Source organism: Dendrobates tinctorius, unplaced genomic scaffold (assembly GCF_039654945.1).
Source record: "Dendrobates tinctorius isolate UK_male_01 unplaced genomic scaffold, ASM3965494v1 ptg000037l, whole genome shotgun sequence".
In the NCBI taxonomy this organism is placed as follows: Eukaryota; Metazoa; Chordata; class Amphibia; order Anura; family Dendrobatidae; genus Dendrobates; species Dendrobates tinctorius.
In genome coordinates, this window is record NW_027361705.1 from 10,437,513 (window position 1) to 10,461,861 (window position 24,349).

At 45.2% G+C, this 24,349-nt stretch overlaps 1 long non-coding RNA gene across 2 annotated transcripts in view; it reads right to left on the reverse strand.

The window, feature by feature from the left end:
* Window positions 1-23,191, reverse strand: part of LOC141088130 (uncharacterized) — a 95,365-nt gene extending 72,174 nt beyond the window's left edge. The window contains exon 1 of one of the 2 annotated variants that reach the window (XR_012231841.1): window positions 23,081-23,191. This is a non-coding gene — a long non-coding RNA (uncharacterized lncRNA). Of the gene's footprint in view, window positions 1-22,925 lie in introns of both variants that reach the window. The other variant, XR_012231842.1, reaches the window with a different exon arrangement.
* Between the last annotated feature and the right edge of the window lie 1,158 nt (window positions 23,192-24,349).

Sequence of the window (24,349 nt, forward strand, 5' to 3'; positions counted from 1 at the left end):
ACCTTCTTTCACTAGAGGAGGGAGTTCATCAGACCTCGATGGTGAAGGGAAAAATGAACTCACAACAGAGAAGTCTAGTGACTTCAGGGTTAATTTTGCTATCAGAAGTGTTGGACATGATTTTTGTAGGGTTTTTTGCAGGTTGCAGACAGTGTCTTTCCTTTCCTTTCCTGTCTAGTTAGTTTCGGCCCCATCGTTTTCTCAACCTATTTTCCTGCCTGTGTTTGTGCCTTCATCTTGTTTCACCATCAATACATGTGTGGGGGCTGTCTATTCCTTTGGGGTCTGCTCTGGGGCAGTTAGTTTTCCCTTTTCTTGCTTTAGGCTTATTTAGTCCTCCGGCCGTGACGAGGCGTCTAGAAACATCGTAGGCACGCTCCACGGCTACTGCTAGTTGTGTGGTAAATTCAGGGATCTGCAATCTGCATAGTTACCAACCTCTCTTGTTCTCTGTGACTCAGCTTGCTTTGTTTTTTTCTCCTCGGTGACCCATTCATAACAGAATCACCAGCCATACCGCAGATTCTAGGGTACTCAAAAGCAGGAAAAAGTTGTTAAAAAAAAAAAAGTGTCAGAATTTTTTTTTTTCATATATTCTTTCCTCTTTTTTCTCTGTGGCCGTAGGAGGATTTTTTTTTTTTCCTAATGGAGATTAAGCAATTGTCTGATCGTGTGGAGCAACTTGCTGCTGAAGTGCAGGGAATTTCCACCTACCTCATTCAGTCACATGCTGCTGAACCTAAGATCCCTACTCCTGATTTGTTTTCTGGGGATCAGTCTAAATCTCTGAATTTTAAGAATAATTGTAAATTATTTCTGGCCTTGAAACCTAGTTCATCGGGGAGCTCTGTGCAGCAGGTTAAAATTGTCATTTCCTTGCTGCGCGGCGATCCCCAGGATTGGGCTTTTTCTCTGACACCTGAAAATCCTATTCTGACTAATATGGATGCATTTTTTCAAGCCTTGGGGTTGTTGTATGATGAACCTAATGCTATTGATCAAGATGAGAGAACCCTGTTGGCATTAAACCAGGGTCAGTATTCTGCAGAGTTATACTGTCAAAAATTCCAAAAGTGGGCGGTCCTTACTACATGGAATGATGCATTGGCAGCTCTCTTTCGGAAGGGTTTATCAGAGACCGTAAAAGATGTTATGGTGGGATTTCCTGTTCCCTCTGGTCTGGATGATTCTACGTCATTAGCCATTCAAGTTGATCGGCGTTTACGTGAATGTAAAACTACACAGGAGGCGCTGCCACCTTTTGAACAAACGTCTGAACCTATGCAATGTGATGGGGTTTTGTCTAGGCCGCAACGTCAGGAGTTTAGAAGGCGTAATAAGCTGTGTTTTTTCTGTGGAGACGTCTCTCATACTATTTCTGTCTGCCAAAAACGAGAGAAACGTTTTGCACACACATTTGCTGTGGGCAGTATACAACCTAAGTTTCTTTTGGCAATTACTCTGATCTGCTCCTTATCCACGTTTTCCACGAAGGCTTTTGTGGATTCAGGAGCAGCGTTGAATCTGATGGATTTGGACTTTGCTAAATGTTGTGGTTTTTCCATGACGCCTCTGCGGACGCCTATTCCTTTGAGGGGTATTGATGCTACTCCTTTGGCGGAAAATAAACCTCAGTTTTGGACCCAGGTGACAATGCGAGTTGCCCCAGACCACCAAGAAAATTGTAAATTTTTGGTGCTGCATAATTTGCATGATACTATTGTTCTGGGTTTTCCTTGGTTGCAAACTCATAATCCAGTTTTGGATTGGAAATCTGGGTCTGTGGTGAGTTGGGGTTGTCAGTGTGTACTTTGGGACGCTCCTGTTTTCTCCACCTCTCCTCAGTCTCATGATATTCCTGATTATCTAGCCGATTTTTCTGATGTATTTAGTGAGAGCAAGTCTCCGTCTTTGCCTCCTCATAGGAGTTATGACTGTGCAATTGAGTTGATGCCTGGGTGTAAATTTCCCAAGGGTCGGCTTTTCAACTTATCAGTACCCGAACATGATGCTATGCAATCCTATATTAAGGAGTCAATGGAGAAGGGTCATATTAGACCATCCTCGCCACCTTTAGGTGCTGGGTTTTTTTTTGTGGCCAAGAAAGATGGTTCATTAAGACAGTGTATTGATTATCGTTCCCTTAACAAGATGACGGTTAATTATCAGTACCCGTTACCTCTGATGTCTGATTTATTCTCCAGAGTTAAGAGTGCCTGCTGGTTTACTAAGCTTGACCTCAGGGGGGCATATAATCTTATTCGCATCAAGCACGGGGATGAATGGAAAACAGCGTTTAATACTCCGGAGGGACATTTTGAGTACCTGGTGATGCCTTTTGGGCTCATTAATGCCCCTTCTGTCTTCCAGTCCTTTACGAATGATATTTTCCGTGACTTTGTGGATAAGTTTTTGATCATCTATCTGGATGATATTTTGATCTTTTCTAGTGATTGGGATTCTCATGTGGAACACGTCCGGACTGTGTTCCGGATTTTGAGGGAGAATTCCCTGTTTGTTAAGGGATCGAAATGCCTCTTTGGTGTACAGTGGATTTCATTTTTGGGATTTATCTTATCTCCATCGACTATTGAAATGGACCCGGCCAAGGTACAGGCCATTTATGATTGGGTTCAGCCTACTTCTTTGAAGGCCCTCCAGAAGATTTAGGGTTTTGCTAATTTCTATCGTAAATTTATAGGTAATTTTTCTGGTTTTGTCAAACCACTGGTCAGATCAGTATCTGACCAAGAAGGGCGCTGATGTGCTGAATTGGTCTCCTGAGGCTATCTCAGCATTTCAGGAGCTTAGGCTACTTTCACACTTGCTTTTTTTTGCAGCGCGTTTTTCCCGCAAAAAAATGCATTGAAAAAACGCATACAAATGCTGCGTTTTTTTCAAGCATTTTTATGAGCATGCTTGAAAAAAACGAAGCGTTTTTATGCATTTGTATGCGTTTTTAGTGCGTTTTTACTGCGTTTGCGTTTTTTTCCAACATTAGGTGGCCCCTCACACTAACCCAAACCATGACTTTACTAACCCTAACCCTAACTCTAACCCTAACCCAGACCCTAACCCTAACCAATCCATACTAACCCTAACCCTAACCCTTAACCAAACCATACTAATCCTAACCCTAACCCTTAACCAAACCCTAACCATAACCCTAACCCTGACCCTAACCCTAACCCTAACCATACTAACCCTAATCCTAACCCTTAACCAAACCATACTAACCCTAACCCTAACCCTTAACCAAACCCTACTAACCCTAACCCAAACCCTAAACCCTAGCTAACCCTAACCCTAAACCCCCTTAACTAACCCTAACTCTAACCCAAACCCCTAAATTCCAATGGTAAAAAAAAAAACGCATGCGCAAAAAAACGAATACATAAGCATGCCAATGTGCACATATGCACACCCATAGACTTATAATGGGTGTCTTGCTGTAAAAAAACGCATTGCGCGCGCATGCTTTTTTTGAGGCAAGTCGGACGCCCAAAAAATGCAACAGGATGCATTTTGTGCACCCGAGCGCATACCGCAAAAAAACGCATGCGCGGAAAAACGCATACAAACGTATGTGTATGCGCACATAAGCGCATCCCATGCAAAATATAGGGGAAAAAAAGCATGCGTTTTTTAGCGCTAAAATCCAGCACAAAAAAACGCAAGTGTGAAACCAGCCTTAAGCAGAGATTTACTTCAGCTCCAGTTTTACGGCAACCTGATGTCTCACCTCCATTTCAGGTGGAGGTAGATGCTTCTGAGATTGGTGCAGGAGCTGTTTTGTCCCAAAAAGACCCTGTGACTTCTAAGATGAATCCCTGTGCCTTCTTTTCTCGAAAGTTCTCCCCATCTGAACGCAACTATGACGTGGGGAATCGGGAATTGTTGGCCATGAAGTGGGCATTTGAGGAGTGGAGACATTGGTTGGAGGGAGCTAGACATCAAGTTGTGGTCCTCACCGATCACAAGAATTTGATTTATCTGGAGTCGGACAAACGCTTGAATCCTAGACAGGCTAGATGGGCCTTGTTTTTCACTCGTTTTAATTTTGTGGTCTCTTTTCTTCCGGGCACTAAGAATGTTAAGACAGATGCCCTTTCTAGGAGTTTCTTTGTCAATTCTCTTAGTGTGACCGAGCCTACTACCATCCTAGGTGAGGGGGTAGTTCTTTCTGCCATTTCGCCCGATTTGAGACGCGCCCTGGAGGAATTTCAGGAGGATAAACCTGAACGTTGCCCTATGGGAAAATTGTATGTTCCTGACCAGTGGAGAAAGAGTGATGTCTGAAATTCATTGCTCCGCATTGGCTGGACATCCAGGTATTTTTGGTACCAGAGATTTGGTGAGTCGGTCCTTTTAGTGGCCTGCCTTATCTCGTGACGTTAGGAATTTTGTACAGTTCTGTGGGACTTGTTCTCGGTCTAAACCCTGTTCTCATTCTAGTGGGTTGCTGATGCCCTTGCCAGTGCCCAAGAGGCCATGGACCCATATCTCAATGGATTTTATTTCTGATCTTCCTGTCTCTCAGAGAATGACTGTTATCTGGGTGATTTGTGATAGATTTTCGAAGATGGTCGATCTTGTACCACTCCCACTCTTGTCCCACTTGCCGTCTTCCACTGAGTTGGTGCCCTTGTTTTTACAACAGGTGGTTCGGTTACATGGGATTCCTGAGAACATTATGTCGGACAGAGGAGTCCAGTTTGTTTCCAGATTCTGGAAAGCCTTTTGTTCCGATCTGGGAATTCAGTTATCCTCCCCCGCGTTTCATCCCCAGACCAATGGACAGACTGAGAGAACAAACCAGACCTTGGAGTCTTATTTGAGATGTTTTATATCTGCTGATCAGGATGATTGGGTCTCATTTTTGCCCTTGGCCGAATTCGCACTGAACAATAGAGCTAGTTCTGCCACTTTGATGTCACCCTTTTTCTATAATTTTGGGTTTCATCCTCGATTCTCTTCAGGGCAAGTGGAATCTTCATCCTGCCCAGGTGTGGACACTGTGGTTAAGAGAATGCAGCAGATAAGGGACCAAGTGGTGGATAAGTTGTCACTCTCTCAGGAAAAGGCCCAGCGATTTTCCAACAGGCATAGGACCATTGGTCCCCGGTTTAAAGTGGGTGATATGGTTTGGTTGTCGTCTAAGAATATTCCTATGAAGGTTGCATCTCCTAAATTTAAGCCAAGATTTATTGGTCCTTTTAAGATTTTGCAAATTCTTTATCCTGTTTCATTTCGATTGGCTCTTCCAGTTACGTTCATGATCCATAACGTATTTCACAAATCTCTGCTGAAGGGGTTTGTTGAGCCAGTGGTTTCTTTGGCAGCACCTCCTGACCATGTGTTGGTCGAAGGCAATGTGGAATATGGGGTAGAGAAAATATTGGATTCTCGTTTGGTTAGACGGAGACTCCAGTATTTGGTCAAATGGAAGGGTTATGGTCAGGAGGATAATTCTTGGGTCTCTGCCTCCGATATTCATGCCAATAGATTGGTTTGTGCTTTTCACCGGGCCCATCCTGATCGGCCTGGTGGTGTGGATGAGGGTTCGGTGACCCCTCCTCAAGTGGGGGGTACTGTTGTGAGTTCATTCTCTGGTTCACCAGTTGTGAGTTCCCCTTCCAGACTCCCTCTTGTGGTAACAGGAGGTAGTGAGGCTGATTTGATCGGTGGAGATCTGCCACCTGAGAATGAGGATGACAATTGGACCTCAGGATTCTCAGATTGGAGTTAAGACAGCCGACGCCCTCTTCAGTTGCTGGTGATTCCTTCTGGCTTGTCAGCTCTTGGTTTTCAGCTCTGTTCCAGTCATCTAAAACTAAGTTTTTCTGTTAATGTTCACACTTGATTTTGTTGGTCTATTCAGTTTTTTGTGTGGTCAGCCAGCCCCTGCTGGGGAATTTGCTGAATTTCCACTCTTATTTACCAGTATTCTGCCAATTGGCTTTTTGTCCCTTACTAGTTCGGTCTCTTTTTGCTCGGTCTCAGAATATTTCAGAGTGCTGATATAGTGGGAGAAGTCTAGTGACTTCAGGGTTAATTTTGCTATCAGAAGTGTTGGACATGATTATTGTAGGGTTTTTTGCAGGTTGCAGACAGTGTCTTTCCTTTTCTGTCTAGTTAGTTTGGGCCCCATCGTTTTCTCAGCCTATTTTCCTGCCTGTGTTTGTGCCTTCATCTTGTTTCACCGTCAGTACATGTGTGGGGGCTATCTATTCCTTTGGGGTCTGCTCTGGGGCAGTTAGTTTTCCCTTTTCTTGCTTTAGGCTTATTTAGTCCTCCGGCCGTGACGAGGCGTCTAGGAACATCGTAGGCACGCTCCACGGCTACTGCTAGTTGTGTGGTAAGTTCAGGGATCTGCAATCTGCATAGTTACCAACCTCTCTGGCTCTCTGTGACATAGCTTGTTTTGTTTTTTCTCCTCGGTGACCCATTCATACCAGAGCTCATTCCACTAAGACCAGTCCTCAGCCTCTCCTGACTGACTACCTTCCTCTGCCTTGAGCTCCCCTCAGGCTGACCTCCTGCTGCCTGCTCTCAGCCTCCTCTCCCGACTGATCTGAACCCTAATTCTAAACTTTCCCACTCTTTTATATCTAACTCCATCCACCTCCCAGCACATCTCGTGTTACGAAGCAAGGACCCATGAAAGGTGCTCTGCTACCCTCTAAGCATGGAGCCGCAATCTGGTCCTTTGCTGAACTTTCCTGTGTGTGGGTGCAGGTGTTGGAGTGTGGAAAGGAGCTCCCAACTTACCTAGTTGGTGGGGCACTACACCTTAGGAGAAGTTGCAGTACCTCTGTGGCGACTGAGCCTCAGGGGCGTGACATAAGCTTTCCTGAAAAGATGTGTTTTCAGGTTCCCTTTGAAGGATCCGAGGGTGGTGGATAATCGGACATGTTGAGGCATGGAATTCCAGAGGATAGGGGATATTCAGGAAAAATCTTGGAGGCGGTTGTGTGAGGACCGAATAAGTGTGGAGGAGAGTAGGAGGATCGAAGATTACGTGAGGGAAGATATACAGAGATTAGTTCAGAGATATAGGGAGGGGATACGTTGTGGATGGCTTTGTAGGTCAGCGTTAGTAGTTTGAACTGGATGCGTTGGTGAATTGGGAGCCAGTGGAGGGATTTGAAGAGGGGAGAGACAGGGGAAATGGCACACCATGAAAAATAGAGGCGGCTGGGAATCAAGTACTGTGGGGCTGCCACTGCCAAGAAGTCACGGATGGAAAAACTCAGTTCCCAAATGCCAAAATGGCAACATTTCCAGGGCTAGCAATCTGGTAACGTGGATGTTTAGTATTTTGACCGGTGGGTGGATATTTCTGCTTCATGTGAAACGTCTGGGGCAGGGACAACTGAACACTGCGCTGGGACGGAACTGGATGTGGTTGCTGACTGTTCTGCCTGTGCAACTGCAGGTAGTGGGCAGGAGGCATCAGTGCTTGCTTCCTGGAGAGCAGATTGGGAAGGCTGTAACAAAGAGGAAGGGGTAGTGATTTCACCCTCAGACACAGATTTTCTACCCAGGCGTTCCCCCCACCTACTGGGGTCATTGGTTGCCATGTGGTTTTGCATGCTGGTGGTGCTCAGGTTGGCAGTGTTAATGCATCTTCTTAGATTGGTATGGCAGATGCTGCAAATTGCAGTTGTTTTGTCTGAAGGAACTTCAGAAAAAAACTGCCACACAGGGGAACAGCGCACACTTGGCCTGTTATCTAGCCGAGTAGGGGGCTCTGTTTAACAGTTGACCAAGTTCTACTTCTAGTCAAACCACTACCTCTTCTTGCCTTGCTTTGGATCCAACCCTTTTTGCACTGCTGTGCTTGCTAGGCGTACCATCGTGCCAGGATGGCTCAGTTTCCTCATCATCTACCATGTTGCCTTCCCATTCATCAATCTTTTTCTTTTTAAACATCTTTTTATTGGTTTATATAATACAAATAAACAATAATGTAAAGTTATGTACGTTTTTTTCCAATATAATGTTGTCAGAAGTTCCTTCATTAGGTCGTCACATAGTACATGGTAAGATTAATAACAGTAGAAGTTAACATGTCTCATTCAACAACAGTTCGTCATCATTTTCCTACTGCTTTATAATGAAGGAGTCTAATCCAGTGTGTACACACCTATAGATCTTAAATTATAACATTGACACATAGAGATATATAGAGAAAATAGGGAAAGAAACACCAGAAGAAAGGTGGGGTAAGGGGAATCTTCCATGTAAAAGAGGATAGTGGTATCGGCAGTTAGCGCCTTACAGCTTCATGAGATCTATGTAACAAGCATTAACCTCTGATGAAAGCTTGTTAGGTTTCAGGGTGGATGCCCGACCATCATTCAGTCACTGTGTGGGATGGCTGACCTACTACCTTTAAATATTCATCTGATTCCCTGCACAGTACCCATGGCTCCCATGTTACCCCAAACCTGACATCTACATAATAAAGCTGGTTGACTCTTTGGAGCCAATCAACAACGTTTGGTCTATTCTGAGAGCGCCATTTTGTGACAATAATTGGTTTGACCGCTGCTAATAAAAATAGGAGTAGTGGTTTGTACTTGGCCTGTGAGATGTCGCTAGACCAGTTCAGAAAGACGAAGCTCGGCCGTGGGGGTTTCAAAAGTTTGCACAACTTGGTAATAATTTTCAGACCATCATCCCAAAACAGTCTAATCTTATCACATGACCACCAAATGTGCAGGAACAGCCCATTGTCTCTATTACATCTCCAAGGCTGGGGGTATATTGGGGTACCATGTATGACCCATTCATCAATCTGATTCTCCTTCTGAGTTGCAATTTTAGGCTGACCTGATGGCAACTGTGCATAATGATTATCCTCCACCTCTTCACACATTAATTGACCTTCCCCAGCATGGCTTTCTCCTGGCCGTGGATGCGCAAATGTTTGGGCATCCCTGCACTCCACCTCCTCATGACCCTCTTTAATGATGCACATTGAGAGGACTGAAAAATTACAAGGGAACATAAACAGTTCCTCAGAGTGGCCAACGTTGGGGTCTTTTGTCTCCTCGGACACTTGATGGTGGGAGGAAGGAGGACCAGGTTGAGGATTCAGAGGCCCAGCCTCTTGGCTACTGAGACTAGACCATGTGGAAGACTTTGTGATGCTGCTTGTCAACACACTGGAGCTTTTGCATGCCATCCAACCCACAACATCCTTGCACTTGTCTGGGTTCTTCAGTGGTATAGTGCGCTGACCAGATTTTGACAGGACGCTAGAACGATATCCAGTCACCTGATTTGTAACACGGTTTTGGCGGGCACCATCACAACCACGTCCCTTAACATCATCCTTTCTCATATTGAATGAGTTATGCTTATGAAAAAAAAATTCCTGGCTTTATTTTTCACAAGTTCCCTCACAGAGGTGTTATGTACAAATTCACTGTATCTAGCAATGTGTGTCAATTTTTTTTTAAAATATCAGTTTTATTACGCACGGCAACAGCAGACTCATGAAAATTAGAGGTGAAAATTCAACTTTGCGTATCTCAGCAGGCTTTGTGCCAGTTTCAGAACTGCTAGATAAAAATACGCTATTTATTAAACCAATAGAAAATTTTTTATTTTTAGATTGCCTTGCTGGCACACTGCAACAGCAGACTAATGAAAATTATTGCCATTCTAAATTGTGACATTTGTTTATCTCTGCCCAGATTGCTCCAGTCGCACAAATGCTTGATAAAGATACGCTATTTATTAAGCCAATAGAATTTTTTTTAATATCGCCTTGCTGACAGACTTCAACAGCAGACTAATGAAAATTATTGCCACTGCTAAATTGTGATGTTTGCTTATCGTGGTACGGATTGCACCATTTGCACAACTGCTAGATAAAAACACGCTATTTATTTTACCAACAGAAATTCTTTTGAATTCTTTACATCACCTTTATGAGACATGTCAACAGCATATTTAGGGAAATTACTGGTAAATAATGACGCTTCCGTAGCTCAGCAGGTTTTGTGCCACTCGCACAACTGTTAGATAAATATTAGCTATTTAAGCAATAGACAAGAAATATTATTTAGCAATTAGCTTTTAAAATGAATGTTACTACATGCTGGCACAGAGGAATATTATTTAGCTGTAAAAAATAATTTTTAATAGGCTGCTACACAGGAATATTATGTAGCTTCAAAAAACTTTTTTGCTTGTACTACCTAATATTATTTGCCTCTACAAAGAGCTGATTTGTATATTATGGTTGTGGATGAAACCCTCACTATTTACCCGTAATCTTGCAGTCGGCTGCAATGTGCGAAAGATGGCACCGGCAGCCATTAAATATCCCTTATGAAGTTGTAAGGCCAGCCAATCACAGTAATGCCACACCAAAGATGGTGCCGGCATTACTGTGATTGGCAAGCCAGCCCAACATGTTCATTGGCTGCAAATAAAGCACCAAAAATGCTAGGCGGGTCACTCGAATATACGGTGGTGAATACCAAATTACTCGATGAGTAAAGAATAGCCCAAATAGCATACTATTTGTCCGAGTAATGAACAGTGTAGAACAGGGGTCCTCAAACTTTTTAAACAGGGGGCCAGATTACGGTCCCTCGGACCGTTGGAGGGCCGGAATATAGTTTAAAAAAAATTATGAATAAATTCCTGTGCACACAATAGGCAACACAGGTCCCCATTAGGCAGCACAGGTCCCCATTAGGCAGCACAAGTCCCCAATAGGCAGGTAGATGTCCCCATTAGGCAGATAAATATCCCCAATAGGCAGGTAAATGTCCCCAATAGGCAGCACAGGTCCCCATTAGGCAGGTAAATGTCCCCAATAGGCAGCACAGGTCCTCATTAGGCAGCACAGGTCCCCATTAGGCAGCACAGGTCCCCATTAGGCAGCACAGGTCCCCATTAGGCAGCACAGGTCCCCATTAGGCAGGTAGATGTCCCCATTAGGCAGATAAATATCCCCAATAGGCAGGTAAATGTCCCCAATAGGCAGCACAGGTCCCCATTAGGCAGGTAAATGTCCCCAATAGGCAGCACAGGTCCTCATTAGGCAGCACAGGTCCCCATTAGGCAGGTAAATGTCCCCAATAGGCAGCACAGGTCCCCAATAGGCAGGTAAATGTCCCCAATAGGCAGCACAGGTCCCCAAAAGGCAGGTAAATGTCCCCAATAGGCAGCAAAGGTCCCCATTAGGCAGCACAGGTCCCCATTAGGCAGGTAAATGTCCCCAATAGGCAGCACAGGTCTCCATTAGGCAGGTAAATGTCCCCATTAGGCAGGTAAATGTCCCCAATAGGCAGGTAAATGTCCCCAATAGGCAGCAAAGGTCCCCATTAGGCAGCAAAGGTCCCCATTAGGCAGGTAAATGTCCCCAATAGGCAGCACAGGTCTCCATTAGGCAGGTAAATGTCCCCATTAGGCAGGTAAATGTCCCCAATAGGCAGGTAAATGTCCCCAATAGGCAGGTAAATGTCCCCATTAGGCAGCACAGGTCCCCAATAGGCAGGTAAATGTCCCCATTAGGCAGCACAGGTCCCCATTAGGCAGGTAAATGTCCCCATTAGGCGGCACAGGTCCCCAATAGGCAGGTAAATGTCCCCATTAGGCAGCACAGGTCCCCAATTGGCAGGTAAATGTCCCCATTAGGCAGCACAGGTCCCCATTAGGCAGGTAAATGTCCCCATTAGGCGGCACAGGTCCCCAATAGGCAGGTAAATGTCCCCATTAGGCAGCACAGGTCCCCAATTGGCAGGTTTAATGTCCCCATTAGGCAGGTAAATGTCCCCATTAGGCAGGTAAATGTCCCCAATAGGCAGGTAAATGTCCCCAATAGGCAGGTAAATGTCCCCAATAGGCAGGTAAATGTCCCCAATAGGCAGGTAAATGTCCCCATTAGGCAGCACAGGTCCCCATTAGGCAGGTAAATGTCCCCATTAGGCGGCACAGGTCCCCAATAGGCAGGTAAATGTCCCCATTAGGCAGCACAGGTCCCCAATTGGCAGGTTTAATGTCCCCATTAGGCAGGTAAATGACCCCAATAGGACCCGGCGTAAAAAAAAAAAAAAAAAAAAAAAAAAGTACTCACCTATGTCCCCCGCTGCTCTGAAGAGGCGTCCGCTCATCTCAGTCTTCTTCCTGCACAGGCACACAGGCGGCGTGATGTCATCAGGCCGCGCAGGCGGCGTGATGACAATCATGCCGTCTGTGTGCATTGTGTGCTGCTGCATACGGAGGGCTGCGTAACGCCTTTCCTCGGCGCCTCGTCCCGCCCGCGATTACAGGGCCCGCCGGCATTGAACTGCAGTGCAGTTCATGAGTTCATTGTCGGCCTGGCGGGGGGCCGGATAAAAGTCCTTGGCGGGCCGCATGTGGCCCGTGGGCCGTAGTTTGAGGACCCATGGTGTAGAATGTATTCACTCATCACTAGTAATGAGCACCCAAAAATTTTAATGCTTTCTCATCACTACCCGTGACTCTCGCAATTGACAGTAGGATTGGGCTTCATCAAACAGGGCATATCAACACAACTTTGGTAAGCAAGGAAACACCATGAATGAAATAGATTCTGTGTGTAACACTTCCACTTTTATGTACACATTCTCAACCTTAGATGTAACAAGACTTTGGGTAATGGGAGAATTATCAATTGCAAACACTTGAATAAGATGACCAAAAGTTGAAGCTGTGTGCTCACACTCTATAGTAAAATCGCTGTCAACGAGATCCAAGGTGGAACTTGAATCAACAAAAGCAGAGATAATTATAACTCCCAATTTGGTAAGCAAATTCACTTGTATAAAAAAAGTAGTATGCATGAGAGATAACTTCAAACCTTTAAAACCAGTGTCCTTACATATTAATGATTACTTACGTTACACTGCATCATTACATGACCCATTCCACTATAGTATAGACAGAGATGAGCAGTTGATACAAGTTCAACTACTTCCTTAGACTTTATGCAGGCCTCAATTTGCATAAGGTCACCTGCCTCCATAGAATGAGAGGAAGAAGTCACTGAAACACCCTCAAGTTTGCTTTTATCTCTAAGACTTCTGTCTAAATGCACTGCCAGTGACCACTTCTTCCAGGGACATTGGGGAGGGACCAAAAACCATCATATACTGACGAGCAAATGGGTAAAAATGTTTTGAGCTTTTGACTTTCAGGCTCCATATTTCACTATTCACTTCTGCTTCGAATGCATCATTTTATAGGCAATCATCTTGGCTATCTTAATCATAAATTTGTCCATAAATTGAGAAAATAGATATCCGGCATCATTATGTGGAAAAATACCCTGAATGTCTGCACATATATTTTTCACATTAATAAAAAACACCTTAATCCCACTTGGAACGGGTGCTCAATCCCATATTGAAAAAACAGAACATTTTGTTGTGGAGAAAGAAAAAACAGGATGGCACTCACCGTTCATGTGAATAAAATCACTTTATTTCACATATACAAGGCATCGGCATAGACACGGGAGCAATGTGCTGGAAGACGGACAACAGCCGTTTCGCGTTCAATACGCTTCAACAGGTCCTATGCTCAGAATACAGGTAATGCAAATTAAAACACATGTGTGAATAATAACTCTTCCCCTTCACCTGAGCATGTCTTGTGACTCCTCTTGTGATCCGGTCATCAGCCCGTGTGCTTAAGTGCAATAGTCAAGTATCAAGTGCAGTTATCGTGTGCATGGAGGGTGTGGAGAAAGATGAATATTAGGGTGCAGATTCAGAATAATATTTGGGAGGAGGGAACAGGGCAAAGTTAGTTTACTGAGTAGTTGATGTGGTAGGCTTGTTTAAAGAGATGGGTTTTCAAAGCACGCTTGAATAGGTCGGGGCTAGGTATCAGTCTGATCGTCTGGGGAAGTGCATTCCAGAGAGCTGATGCAGCATGAGAGAAGTCTTGGAGACGGAGGTGCGAGGTTCGGATTACGGGGGATGTTAGTCTTAGGTCATTTGCAGAATGGAGGGCACGTGTAGGGTGATAGACAGAGATGAGAGAGGAGATATAAGGTGGTGCAGAACTGTGGAGAGCTTTGTGGGTGAGAGAGATGAGTTTATACTGGACCCTGTAGCGACTAGGTAGCCAGTGTAATGACTGGCTCAAGATGGAGGCATCGGTGAAGTGGCTGGACAGAAATATGACCCTGGCTGCTGCTTTCAAGATGGATTGGAGAGGAGAAAGTTTGGTAAGAGGGAGACAGATCAGAAGAGAGTTGCAGTAGTCCAGACGAGAATGAATAAGAGCGACAGTAAGAGTCTTAGCAGTTTCAAAGGTGAGAAAAGGTCGGATTCTGGAGATGTTTTTAAGATGCAGGTGACAAGAGCGAGTGAGTGATCGGATATAGGGAGTAAAGGAAAGTTCGGTGTCGAATATGACCCCAAGACAGCGGGCATGCTGCTTGGGAGTTATGGTTGAACCCTCCAGGGTTATGTCAATGTTAGGTAGAGTGAGTTTGGTAGAGGGGAGAAACACAAGAAGTTCAGTTTTGGAGAGATTTAGTTTCAGATAGAGGGAGGACATGATGTTAGAGACAGCAGACAGATAATCCTTGGTATTTTGAATTAGGGAAGAGGTGATGTCAGGGGAAGAAGTGTATAATTGGGTGTCATCAGCATAGAGATGATATTGGAATCCAAATCTGCTGATTATTTGTCCAATAGGGGCAGTGTATAGAGAGAAGAGGAGGGGCCTAGGACTGAGCCCTGCGGGACCCCGATAGTAAGGGGACGAGGAGAGGAAGAGGAGCCGGCAAAAGATACAGTGAAGGAGTGGTCAGAGAGGTATGAAGAGAACCAGGAGAGGGCTGTGTCCTTGAGGCCTATAGAGCAGAGCATAATGAGGAGGAGATGGTGATCCACAGTATCAAATGCGGCAGAGAGATGCAGGAGAATCAGCAGGGAGCAATGACCTTTCGATTTAGCTGTTATTATATCACTAGAGACTATAGTGAGAGCAGTTTCAGTAGACTGTAGAGAGCGGAAACCAGATTGTAAGGGGTTGAGAAGAGAGTTTTCCGAGAGATAGCAGATTAGACGGGAGTGGACCAAGCGTTCCAGGAGTTTAGAGATGAAGGAAAGGTTAGAGACAGGTCCGTAGACAGCAGTGCAGTTCTGGTCCAGGGATGGCTTTTTAAGTAAAGGGGTTTTGATGGCATGTTTAAATGAGGAGGGAAATATACCTGAAGAAAGAGAGAGGTTAAAAATGTTTGTCAGGTGAGTGATGACCACTGGTGAGAGAGACTTCAGGAGATGTGAAGGGATAGGGTCACTGTTGTAGGTTGTAGGCCGAGAAGAGGCGAGGAGCTTGGAAACTTCTTCTGAAACAGGCTCAAAGAAGTCTAGTGAGCTTGAGGTGCAGCAGGGAAGGGGATCCAGGCACTGAGGAGATTGGGCTGAGATATCCTGATGGATGTGGTTGATTTTTTCTAGGAAATAGGTGGCCAGATCCTCACCGCTGAGGTTGGTGATGGGGGGCCTGCACTTTTGGTTTCAGAAGGAAGTTTAAGGTTTCAAAAAGCCGTTTTGGGTTGTTGGATAGTGAGGTGATGAGTAGAGTTGAGCGACTTTTGGGTTTTTAAGGTCGAGTTTCGTTTCATGGAATCCGACTTTTCCAAAAGTCGGGTCTAGCAAAATCGGCCGATTATAGGGAAAAGTCGGGGGTCCGACCGAAGCACGAAACCCAATGTAAGTCAATGGGGAATTAAAGTCGGCAGTGAGAGGACAGGAAACACACCTACAGTGCCCATTTGAATGCCAAAAGCATCAATTCTTATTACTTAAGCTTGTCAACCTTAATTTACTTCATAATACTAGTTACGCACTGAAAAATGGGGATTATTTGGCTACAGTTGTGGGGGGGTAGGGCTGGCTCCAGGTTTTCGTGGGCCCAGGGCCAAAGAGCGCCCCTTTAACACATACCACAACTCATGATGCTCCGATACGGCAGAGAAATAGCAGTATAGTACAATGAAAAATACTTCACTTCTTGCATCTCATGACTGATATCCATTTTAAATTCTCCAATACCTCCAAAAACGGACAGTATATAACTCCATGCAGTATTATGGCCAGCGCTTAGTGCGCTATACAGAGTAATGAGGCCCATATATTTCTCCATATGGAATCATTGATCCCATATAATGTTTCAAACCGTATATGATGAGCTCCACATAATGCTACAGTATATGTTGGTCCCAATGGATGAAGCTCCACTGTCTTATGGGCCCAAATAATGCTCCATATATAATGGGCCCCATTTCTACTGCTCTAGTGTATAATGGGCCCTGTAAATGCTGCTCCAGTGTCTGATGTCCACCTTTGGAATGCTCCAGTGTATGGTGGGCCCCATATATCATTCACCAGATTATAGTGCTCCCCAAAAATTGCTGTCCCAACATTGAAAACAATTACATAAGTCTCCTTGCTAGGGAATCCCTGCACTACTCTGAACTCCTTGTCATCCCCATCTTCCATCTCACTGCACTTGGCTGTTTAGGCCCTCCCACCGGCAGACTGCATACTATGCGGTGCCCTGTGCCAGTGCCATCGTCCATGAGTATGCCCCCCCACCTGCTCAAGGAACCTGCACTTTCATCTGCATCTTCCTCTTTGTCACCGTGTAAGGTGGTATAGTATGCGGGAAGGGGAACCTGAGTTTCCTCTGGGTCTGATTCTGGCAGTGTAGAGTGCGAGGGGAATGTAGTGGTCTGGGTCAATGTACCAGCAGCATCATCCAGCAGTGGCTGGGCCTCAGTGCACTTATGGCGTCCCCAAGAGTACGGTCGCCACTGTGGCATTACCTTCCTCCTAGGGAGTGTGTTGTCAAGCTTGGGAGCAACGAAGGATCTCTCTAGCAGTGAAACCAACACACAACACATTTCCCACTCCAGGCTAGCAGGGAGACCTCTGAACCTGACTGCGGAGGAGCTGCTCTGTGGTTGGGAGGAGGTAAGTTAGGGCACTCTGTGCAGGGAAGGGGAAGTGTGTGGGCGTGAGAAGGGGAGCTGGAGGATGAGCAGAGTTAAGGCTCACTCCTAGCTGGAGCGCATGGTCCCGATTCCGGTCTCCGAGTTTGTAGGGACACTGACGTTCATGTAGCAGAAACCGGGGGAAGTAGCAGCTATAAATGCTCTGTACCCAACTAAGGCTCGGAGGCCCCAGCATCGACATGTGGGAGCCAGAAGGAAAAGGCTACAGCTGTCTGCCATACAAGTAAAGTCTGAGGAACATCTGTTAGACAGGAGGTGCTTCAGTGAACCACGGTCCTGTGAGTGCTTCCCCCACAAGCGCTAGAAAGGAGACATTCAGGAAGGTACATGTTGGCGGAGTGTTTGAAGGGAGCTTTCCATTTTGGTCCCGGAGGTTGGCTGAGGTCCTGACCCGGAGGACACAGCACGGAGGCAGGCATCTGTTTAACCAGCAGACTGTGAGTAAAGCTTTGGAACTGCACGCTCTGGTGTCCTACAGTTATTCCAGCACCGCTATATCTGGGTACCAGCACCTACACCGCCTGTGCCTTTCCCCCATCACTACATCTACACTTCCCTGGGACTCTAGCTCCACCTGTGGGGAGCTTCACCATCTTTGCTGCACAACACCATCAGTCCCAGAGGATCTGCATGCAGCGTCGGCCTAACATCTATGTTGCCGAACACCACAGGTGTCATCAAACTATCTATATAAACTCTTTACCATTATACCACGCCATTTACATGGGCGCCCAGGGCCACCGTCCGGGTCACCGCTGCTGTGACACATCCCACTGACACCGGCCCGGTACCGAGTACCCCACAGCCCTGGGAGGGCGACCCATGTGCCAACTGCTGATCGGGCGGCGTTATTCCCACAAACCTCCAAACAGCGTCCATGAAGGCAAAGTTTTTGGTTTCCGGGGCAGTATGATTGCAAAGCTGAACCTTAAAGGAATGTCGAAAAGGGCACCACCAGCCTGTGGCTTAATTGGACTCCACCCGGGAAACCACAACCATGCCACCTAAATAAAAGATGCACACTTTGAAAGCTTTGTCGATTCGGTGTGTGGTGTGGTATGTGTGTTTGTAGTTGTGCTAGCGATTTCTCAGCTTTATTCCGTTAACAACCGAGACTCCGGCATGCCCCCGCAGTACAGTCAAGCTTACTAGAGGGATAAGCGAGGCTCTGGCACGTGAGATCGAGCAATAACAGGTCTAGCATTACCGTACATGTCCAGGGCTGCATGCACGCTACACTGAAAGGACCAGCTTTTGTCGCTTACAGGTGCAGATAACCTGCTGAACTCCGTTAGTGATGGAGATCTGGGATTCAGATTATTCCCCACAAACGATGATTTCCCAGTAAGTTCAGGTCAACCGCAATTCCGGAGTTAGGCCTAACCGTCATTCCTGAAAAAATTACGTGTCCAAACCACAGGTGCTGTAGCTTGCTTAACCCTCCGTCAGGCGCAATAGATCTGACAGGCACACAGTAATTAGTTTCACTTCTCTCTCCTTGCCCACTTATCAGAAAACCCCACCCCTCCTAGTTATCTCCTGACTCTACAGGCTCTGTGAAACCTGATATCACAGTGACTCAGCAGACCTTCTAGTGAGCAGATATCAACACTTTGGCTTCTCAGGCACATTGCGCCTGATTTCAACACAAATTGAAAGGTTAGTATTTTCTTTTTTTATTCATCACGATTGTGTATTTAGCTTGTTTTATGAAGGATTAATGCTAAGTTAGTGTACATAAGTACTGTTTTCTTAGACAAAAGGAGGGTGGCTTCTAAGGCACATTGCGCCCTAACACATACTCTTTCTCTCTTGCTTCAGATTTTCTGCTGCAATGGCCAGAAAACAGTATGATTCATCTAAACCCCTTCATTTAGAAGAAATGAAGATTTTTTTGTTAGAAGATGATGAGGAAGAACCAGCAGTAACTGAGGATTTAGAGGAATCTAGTGACATTTCATCTGAAGATGAGGTAGCAGAATGTAACACTGATTCTGGAACAGAGCAGGATGGTGATGACACTGATACAGAGGAAACAGACACAGATCTAGCTTATTATTTGGGCAAAGATAAAAATACAAAGGACGTCCCAAGGACGTTCCAGAACAAACACCGACTCTACCACCTTCTAAAAGACGCAGTTGTACTACCTGCTCATTTGTATCTGGTTTCAGAAGGCTTTCTAAATATGACTGCAAAATATGTAAAGAATCAATCTGCCTTTCCCATGCAACTTTCGTCTGCCAGCCTTGCTTTTCTAAGTGTACCTGTGCTGCTTCTGCTGCAATTGAAACCACTGAAGATGAGTAGAAAATAATTAAGTAACATCTAAGTGCAATATCCTTTAAGTTTTTTTCCATAATTTTATATTTAAGCAATAGTTAAGTAAAGATAACTGGAGCCTATTTGGCGGTACTACCGAAAAGTGGTACTTTTAGTTTTAATAAGTTTATGGTTAATAAATGTTTTTTTTTGCATCTGATTTGGTGTAATCTCTTTTAATACATTCCTATGAAGGTCACTGACTACTTCTATAGTCCTGAAATTGAAATATGTAGCTACTATAGGTGGTTTTCTGACCTGTGCTTGTCAGGCACATTGCGCATGAACTGAGGAGAATCTATATTGCGCCTGACGGAGGGTTAACAGCTCGGCAGCCGTTCTCAGGCCCAGTATGGATTCAACAACATTGTAGAAAGTTGATAAAGGGCACAGTTTCACCGGATAACACGTATATATGTAGCCTAGTTTACACATTAAAAATATATGTCTATAGATCAGGAGGCAGACTCAGATGTTCTCAGGCCCAGTATGGATTTGACCAAATTGTACAAAGTTGAGAAAGGGTACTTTATCACTGGATAGCAGGTATATATAGCATAGTTTAAACATGTAAAATCTCCATGTTCTCAGTATGGATTACACAGCAATCTGAAAAGTGGAAAAAAGGAAATGCATTTGAGGCGTACACAACTATATACTTTTGGTGTTATTTTTAAATCTTCATATATATTTCTGTCTCAGTAATACAGTCCAGCCTCTCCGCAATAGGAAATGAGATGCATACAATTAGTGACATAAAGGCTAGTGATTGCAGAAATCTAGGAATTACTATTCACGGGAAAAACTTCCGTCACAATTCTCATAGGCGATGCTGACCCTCAATTAATTTGTGTGTTGAGACAGTGAAAACATTTTTTTGTGAATAAAGTCTTGCTGTATCGCACTTCCGTTGATTCCATCACTGTTACTCATCTCAATCCAATTTTTATCACAGGGAGCGATGTAAACATGGTGCTCACTGGCTATCATGATCTGTCACGTAACTTTGGAGTGCAAAAGACAGAAGCCAGAGGCCGTAGGCGATTCTATTTGATTGGCATGAGAGAGCACATTTTAAAATGTGTGCCGGAATGTCACACGTTTGTGAGTAGGAAAACTGTGAAAGCTGATGATAAACCACCACTGCATGTCATTGTGAGTCGACGTCCATAAGAAATGGAAGCCATTGATCATCTGGAGCTAGAGCCTAGCCAGCAGGACAGGGCATAGCTACATCTTAACCATCATCTTTCAGTTCAATCAATTTGTAGTGGCACTCCCAGTGAAGGATTTGACAGCCCAGACTACACAGCGGAGGAGAAGGGAGAGGTAAACATTGCAAATGCTGGGGCCCTGCCCAAGCAAGGGGGGCACACTCGTGGGCATCGGTACTGGCACTGGGTGGGCCCCTCATAGTACGGCGGTGTGTCTGATGGCGGGTGTGCACCACCACCGTCAGAGACACTTGATTGCACGATGAGGGACCCTGTGCCAGTGCCCGCGCCCAAGAGTCGGCCTACCCACCTGTCCAGGGCAACGGCACTCGCACGGTTTTGTGCCCTAGGTGGTGACCCCGGCCATGGGGGGGGCAGCCCAGTTAGGGCGGTTTACAAAGTGGCATATGTTGATGTGGGACATTCAGCTGCTGCAAAAGGCGAAATAGGTCAAGTTCGCGGAATAGGAGGACCACCAAAGCAAGCCATTTTTCTGACAACCTATGTGTCATCAAGGGAAGGTGGGACAAAATCCTTGGGAACCCATGCATGGTTCATTTTAATGAAGGTTAGATCATCCACATTTTGGGTTGACAGACAGGTCCTTTTTTCTGTCAGGATTGATCCAGCTGCACTGAAGACTCTTTCCGATAGCACACTTGCAGCTGGGCAAGCGAGCTCCTGTGAGGCATATTGTGCCAATTCAGGCCAGGTGTCCAGTTTAGCGGCCCAATAGTCAAAGGGGAATGACCTGTGCGGGAGAACATCGATATGGGAGGAAAAGTAGTTTGTAACCATAGTTGACAACTGCTGTCTCCTGTCACTTTCCATCGATGCAGTATTACCAGTTGTGTGAGCGGTACTTGAAAAATCAGTCCACAACATTGTCATGAAACCCCTGTCTCCAATTCCACTTCTGCTGTGTGCACCACGAACACCTCTGCCAAGCTGCCCCCGGCCCGTACGGCTCGTGTGAGAACCATCACCGCTGCTGTGTGCTGGGAATGCCTCAACCAACCGGTTTACCAGAGTTGCTTGTTTATAAGCCAATATTAGGTCAAGGTTCTCGTGTAGCATGATGTTTTGTAATTTGCCTTTATAGCGTGGATCCAGGATGCTGGCCAACCAGTAGTCATCATCGTTCATCATTTTGGCAATGTGGGGGTCCCTTTTTAGGATCTGCAAGGCATAATCTGACATGTGGGCCAATGTTCCCGGTGTCAATGATGCACTGCGAGTGCTGGTTGGAGGAGCACTTTCTGGCAAATCCACATCCCTCCAGTCACGCACAACCCCTGTACCAGACCTTGCCACGCCAACATTTTCACTTGCCCCACGAGATGCATCCTCCTCCCCTAAGTAATCATCCCCATCATCATCCTCCTCCTCCTCTTCTTCCTCCACCTTCTGCATACGAATGGAGTGTACAGGCGACCGGCGGATGTGCGCGCACAGTCTTCGCACCTTATGGAGCAGGGCTGTTAACTCCGGATAATTGTTGAGGAAGCACTGCACCACCAGGTTCAAGGTGTGAGCCAAGCAAGGTATGTGGCTGAGTTTTGAAAGGGCTATGACTGCCACAAAATTACGGCTGTTATCACTAACTACCTTGCCTGCCTCAATATGTATACTGCCCAGCCATGACTCAGTTTGTCGCTGAAAGTACTCGGCCAGCACCTCCACGGTGTGTCTGTCGCCCAAACACATCATCTGCAACACAGCCTGCTGACGCTTTCCACTAGCTGCTCGATAAGGGGACACCTCGTGTGCAACAGTGGCAGCTGCAAATGGAGTGCTCGTACGACTGCGCTCTGTGGACGAGCTTTCGCTTCTGGAAGAGGAGGAGGAGGAGGGTCGAACGCCTACGGCCAACTGTTTCCTATACCGTGGGCTAGGCAGCACTGTCCCACCACCGCTGTCCCCTGTGGACCCTGCATCCACCACATTAACCCAGTGCGCAGTGATGGACAGGTAACGGCCCTGGCCATGCCGACTGGACCATGCATCTGTTGTGAGGTGCACCTTTCCACTCACTGACTGCTTGAGTGCATGGACAATGCGGTCTTTCACATGATGGTGGAGGGCTGGGATGGCTTTGCGAGAGAAGAAGTGGCGACTGGGTAGGTCATAGCGTGGTAGTGCATAGACCATGAGTTTGCGGAAAGCTTCGCTTTCCACCAACCGATAGGGCATCATCTCTAGCGAGATTAGTTTGGCAATGTGGGTGTTCAAACCCAGTGTACGCGGATGAGAGACTGAGTACTTTCTTCAATGCAAAAAATGGTGGGGGGAACAAGAGGCGCAATAGTGCCCTATCACTAGTGACACTTGAAGTATGAGCGGTATAACACAGTTCCACTCACCTATTCCAGTTGTGTAACCCACAACTGGCTTGAGAGCATATCACAGAATCAGCTGCTGCAGGACCTCCACCAACCACTCACACGTGGAAAAACCTTCAGAAAGGTGTGGGACACAGGGTGTGTTGCAGTCCGCGCTGCCAAGATTCACAAATCACCTGGGATACAAGATGTTGTAGCAGTGTACTCCTTTATTTCCTCCTACGCATTTCGGCGCCCTTCCTGGCACCTTCCTCAGGGATATTACATCAGTCATAGGAGCAGGGAATTTATAGCCCCTTACATTAGCAATTATGGGTGTGTTCTGTTTACATGTGATGTCATAATGGTCATCACTGGGGGAGGGGCCAGCATTTTTGGCGGAATTTCTCATAAATAGCATGATAAAACAAGAAAATGGTTCAAAACATTTGCTAAAATGTACATAAAAATCTTACAAACAGAATGATGTAAAAATTTCCATGAAAAATGCAGCAGAAACGTTGCTAAAATATCCAGACTATCACTGCAGAAAAAATGTTTTATAAACCCACTGTCACGGTAGTAGACCCCATGTATTTGCTGGTTTCAGTGTTTTCTCTTGTGACTAACGTTGAGCGCCACCGTCTCACTGGTATCAGTGCTGTTGGATCAAAGGTTCTATAAACTGCTTTTTCATGACACTATCCTGTTAAATATATGGTCCTATGGTTGTTATAAAAGAATTGTTATAAAAAATTATTAAAAAAAAATTATCAAAGAAATATGTCAAAAATATTATTATTATGTTGACAAACAATCTTCTTTATTTTTGTTTTAGGAGGGGAGCAAAGAGTGGTGCTGCTATTAAAAAAAAACTTCATAAAATATAAACCAGATTATTCCTAAGATCAACTGCTTCTTAAAAGTTTTTATTTTTATTTTATTTTAATTATTTATTGTCAATAAAAAAATATCTAAAAAATTGTATTAAAACTATTAAAAATAGCTTAAAAACTGTGTTTCTCATCTTCCATGTGTTTATGGTCACTATTTTATATATTGGTTGTGGTGGTATCACCCATAGATCGTGTGTCCGTTGGTACAGCAAACCTAGGTTCTAATACCCAGGAAGATGACAAGTCTCCATACAGGCACAAACAATATAGCACAAGCAATAAAGCATATAAAGCATTATTCTAACAAATACTAGTGAGTTGTGATTGCTATATACCAGTGGAAAAAATAAAGATAAAAAGTAAATACAAAACTGTGAGTGAAACAAATTTAAAAATAACAGATTTTAGAAAGGGATTGGGAGTGATCTGGTGTGTATGTGTTTATACTAATAGCATCTATTACCTGTGATTGTGTCACCCACTTAGATAAATGTCAGGAAGTGAGCGTGGTGTGGGAATTCAGAAATTATATTCAAGCCTTTTGGTTTTAATGTGTCCAGCTTAAACATC